Genomic DNA, 5,264 nt, shown 5'->3' with positions numbered 1-5,264 from the left:
AATTATAACTGTAGGACGGGAATGCACAAATAAGACTCGGATGCTCGATAAATCGAATTTTATTAATTTTTTCACAAAATACAGTAAATTGCACATGCAGCTCGTTGGCGCGTGCACACCCATCTGCCCATCTCGCTTTCTCGCTCTTTCATTCATCTCTCTCACACATTTCCTTACGTTCCGAATCACGCTTCCAATCCCACATTCGGTCATCCTGCAAACAGTCTGTCCTCAGACTTAATAACAGCAGAAACAAACTAATAAGTAAGTAATTAAAAGTATAGGAAGTATTAGGTACAACTCCAAGAGTTCTCTACCTATTCCCAGAGGCATGGGAGTGCATGTCCCCTGGCGACGGTGACATAAGTATACGTAAGGGTGGATAGGAACCACCAGAATACCTATGCATAGTTCACTACTACTACTACTAGTGCTACTAGTTCCTCCAACACTTACATGTGGAGCAATTTACATTAAGGTAGTGAAAATAGGGACATTATCTTAGCACATATGCTATAATAAGAATAAGTACTGTAAGTGACTTAGATATGATCTAACTCACTAAAAGGCATTTTGTTGTTATATAGAGTACATAAACCACCAAATAACAAGACCAGTTCTGAGCTCAGAGATTGGACACTGGCCAGTGGAATACAGTCAGAAAGACCTATATCAACCTACAACAACAGCAGTTAGGACAACACTATGCAAATGGTCATGGAACACATGTGTGGTGTTACCAACAGTTATTGAGAAGAACAGGTGCGAACAAACAAACCTCAGTCGCTACCAGAGTCGTCATTTGTCGGCCAGGGCTTCATGGAGTCTGCAGCAGAGCTGGTCCTCAGAGGGCCGTCCTGCAGGCTGTCCAGTTTCTCGACTTCATACCGATCGCAGCCTTTTACGGCGACAATCTGGTAGGGTCCTAGGTATTTAGGTTTAATTTTTGTACATACCCCATATTGAGTTTTTCTAATAGCGACGACGTCTCCAACCGCGTAGATTCGACTCGCTTTCCGGTTCCTGTTGTAAGTCTTGGTGTTTTCATCTTGAATTCTCAATATTTCTTGTTTGGCTTTCATCCGCAGCTCCTCTCTGTCTGTCATAAAGTTTTCCACCATCTCCTGCTCCAATAGATTATATATCTCTATATCTTCTCTACATTTCATCTTGGTACCAGTGAGTAGTTCAAATGGTGACATTTTGATGCTCCGGTGGTATGTACTGTTAAGGGCTCGCTGAACACGACTCACATGTCTGTACCAGAGGGTTGGATTTTCAATGCACATCTTAGTAAGTATAGAGACAATATTCTTTTGAATCCGCTCTACCTGGCCGTTACCCCTCGGAATGCCTGTAGTAATCTTGACATGCGATATGCCTTCCTGTTGGCAATATTCTTTAAATTCCTGGCTTGTGAATGCTGTCCCTCTGTCCGAAATTATTCTGGCAGGATTCCCAAAGTGTTGTTGGTGAACTTTCAATTTCTCTATAGCTTCTTTGCTTGTAGTGCTCTTAGTAGGGAAAATCCACGTAAACTTGGTGAAAGCATCCACTACAGTAAAGATGTAATTATACTGCTTTTTCGTCTCTGTCATAGGTCCAACATGGTCAATATGTAGTGTGTGCAGCGGCGTGTCCTGTTTATCTATAGGGTGGAGATATCCTTCTTGCTTTCCTTCTTTTCTGGTTGCCAACAAACATGGAATACAGGTAAGTATGAAATTTTCAACTTTCTTTTCTAAGTGTGGTATATAAAAATCCTTGCTGATGATCTGCATCATTTTTTTCTTGGAGAAGTGGCCATTATCATGAGCTCGTTTAATGATTTCAGTTTCTAGTGTCTTTGGAATAACTAACCGCTTCTCAAACCCTTTGTACAGCAGTCCATTGTCAAGGACATAGTCTTCAAAACTGTTTTCTTTCATTATTTCCTTTATAGCCTTTAAACCATCGTCACAGTCCTGTGAATACCTTATGCCATCATGTAGATCTGCAAATACTGCACCCACATATGAGTACCTGCTCAAAGCATCGACATGTCGCATTTTTGACCCTTCACGGTGTTCCACTTCAAAATCATAGTCTTGTAGCAGTATGATCCATCTAGCAACTCTAGTCGACATAGCCAGATCTTTCTTCTTTAATGTCATTTCAAATGCCTTACAGTCTGTCACAATTTTGAAATGAAATCCAAACAAATAATGGCGAAATTTCTTACACCTTCCACAATGGCTAATGCTTCCAGTTCGTAGCTGCTGTATTTGCTTTGGGCTTCACTAGTCTTACGGCTGAAGTAGTGTACGGGGTGCAAGTCTCCATCTTCAATGCATTGTTGCAGTAGAATAGCAGAGTATGCCACACTAGATGCATCTGTATGCAGCTCTGTTTTCAGTCTGGGATTAAATATTGTTAGGACTGGGCCTGAAGTCAGTTTTTCTTTCAAAATGTTGAAGCTTTTCCTGTGTTCATCGTTAAACTGAAAGACTTCATTCTTTTTTAGCAAGTCTGTCAATGGTTTTGCTATGAGTGCAAAATTCTGAATGAACTTTCGAAATAAGAGCAGAGTCCAATGAAACTATGTAATTGTTTAACATCTTTTGGTTCTGGATAACGTGAGACTGCTTCAGTTTTTCCTGTTGATGGCCTGATCTCTCCATTTTCGATAAGATGTCCCAAGTATTCCACTCTCCGTACCATTAATTGGCTTTTCTTCCAGTTAATATTTAGGCCATAGTCAGATGCAGTCTGCAGAACCTCATTAAGTTTTTCTAGTGCTTCTTGTTCAGTCTCCGCTGGAAATCAACAAATCATCGATAAATATAATGACACTACCTTTAGCAATTAAGTCTCTAAATATTATTGAAATGAACCGGGTAAACACTTTAGGACAGATGGCTATTCCAAATGGAGCCTCAAAAATTCATATTGGCCTGTCATAGTGACAAATGAAGTATACTGAATGGAGTCCTCATGAACTCGTAGATGAAAATATCCATTTTTCAAATCGAGGGCAGTAAATATCTTGGCATTCTGGCATCTGTCAATGTGGCTGTCAATGAGCGGCAGGGGATACTGATCTTTCACCATTTTTTGATTTAACTTTCTATAGTCTACACAAACACGTAAACTGCCATCTTTTCCTAACCAGCACTATAGGGCTCGAATATTCAGAAGTACTCACCCGAATAATGCCTCCTCCAGCCACTGTTTTATTTGTGCATCTACTTCCTGCTGTTCCTTGAGTGCGAGCCGCCGAGGCCTCTGGGCGACTGCACATCGTCCTTGAGATGAATTTGAAGCACAATCGGTGCCTCCTTTGTTTTGACGGGCACGTACGACGTCATCATACGCCTCACAAGTTGCTGCGTGGCTGGGCTAATCTCACCACCTATAATATCAAGATCAGACACAAAGCACATAACGTTTCGGAACCATTCTTCATTAGCGGGTAACAAAAACACCTTATTGTTATCCATGACCATTACAGTGTGTTGTAAGAAATTCTGACCAATTATTATCGGGTACGGCATTACATCTTTGGATACTATATGAAAACTAGTGTCTTTAAATGTTTGGCCATCAACACGCACTGTCGCGGTACACAATCCCAAAGCACAACCTTTTTAGCGCAAGTCCTGTCAACACAACGTCCGATTTTACACTTTTGGGCGACCCTAAACTACGATAGCACTCAACTGACATTAGATTAACGTCACTGCCCGAATCAACTAAAGCGTCAATGGTTTTTCCGCATATTTCCAGTGATTTAATCGGTTTCTTGTGAAACTTTCCTCCAATGTTTACATTCAATACGTCAGCCGGGTCAGTGTCGTAGACGTCGCGGGCGCCGCCATCTTGATAATTACCGCCAGTGCTGCCATCTGCCCCATTCGTCGGCGTACGTTCCGTTTCAGAATCGCATTCGCAGCAAAACGTTGCCGAAGTCTGCTTGCTAGGGATGCGCGCAGATGCAGAGTTCGATCGCGCCCTGTTGCCATCTTGCATCCGGCGGAAGTACGGCTTATGTTGACTTGTAGTAGCTGCAACGTCGCTGCGATCGCCGCTCCCTCCTTGTCGCACACCACACTGCGAGGCAAGATGTCCGAAAGTATTGCAATTAAAACACTTCGCACCTTTGTTTCTATGCGGGCATTCTGCCGAAATATGCTTGTTTTCTCCACAATTATAGCATTTTCTCGCTTCAACTTGGGATCGTGTTTGCGTGTTTGAGCTTGCTACGTTGCGCTGCCGTTGCCCTTCGACCTCATGCTTCATTTTTTCTTTAATTGCTTCATAAATCTTCAATTTTTCTTTTAAATCACTGTAACTAGTTACGCCGTACAGCATTATTTTGTTTTGTTCCCTGTCCATGATTCCGTCCACGATGTATTTGATAGCCACGTAATCCGCCATTTTACCACGTCTGCCCAGCTCCTTCATGACGAGCATATAATCTAGACACGACTCGTCACGTTTTTTTTTTCTAGCACTCATCATCTCGTGGATCGTCTTCGCATCCATGGAATCTGTGAATTCTTTGATGAGAGCCGCCTTAAGCTCCAACCATGATTTATGCGGTCGCTCCGCGCTTAACCACAATGCCGCGGTCCCCGTTAGCGCTCGCCTCGCCACCAGCAACTGCTGCAGCGGGGTCCATCGAAAATTTCAGCATGATCTTCAACGTCCTCTATCCATCTAGTGACCGCATAAGTTTTATCACGCCCGCTGAACGCCGGGATTAGGTCCGCCGTCATATGCAACATCGCGCGTCCACTAGATTCACTCTCGGGCTCCTCTGGGTCGTCTTGCCGACTCTGCCGTCGATTTTCTCCCCATAATTCGTCGTCTCGTCGTATAAACGTCTTCCGTCTTTAATTTGTGCGTCGTTCAGATGGGCGTCGGCGTGGCACATGTACCGTTAGGTTAACCGCCGCTGTCGTTCGTCTTCGTCGCGTCGTCGGATGTCTTATTTTGCGAATCCCGGACGAGCCCCCAAAATGTAGGACCGGGAATGCACAAATAAGACCTCGGATGCTCGATAAATCGAATTTTATTAATTTTTTCACAAAATACAGTAAATGCACATGCAGCTGTTGGCGCGTGCACACCCATCTAGCCATCTCGCTTTCTCGCTCTTTCATTCATCTCTCTCACACATTTCCTTCCGTTCGAATCACGCTTCAATCCACATAACTATAAACAATTGTATACTTAATTAGCGTACAACTTAACATATTAGGAATCTCTCTTAGGGTGCTATA

The 5,264-nt window shown here is 43.0% G+C and overlaps 1 pseudogene; it reads right to left on the bottom strand.

The window, feature by feature from the left end:
- Positions 1 to 3,630: 3,630 nt before the first annotated feature.
- Positions 3,631 to 4,817, bottom strand: LOC141445066 (uncharacterized; annotated as a pseudogene).
- Between the last annotated feature and the right edge of the window lie 447 nt (positions 4,818 to 5,264).

This window comes from Choristoneura fumiferana, unplaced genomic scaffold, assembly GCF_025370935.1.
Source record: "Choristoneura fumiferana unplaced genomic scaffold, NRCan_CFum_1 Sck3bRy_207;HRSCAF=401_pilon, whole genome shotgun sequence".
Lineage (NCBI taxonomy): Eukaryota > Metazoa > Arthropoda > Insecta > Lepidoptera > Tortricidae > Choristoneura > Choristoneura fumiferana.
Note: the sequence above shows the minus strand (reverse complement) of the source record. Positions and strands in the feature narration are given on the sequence as shown.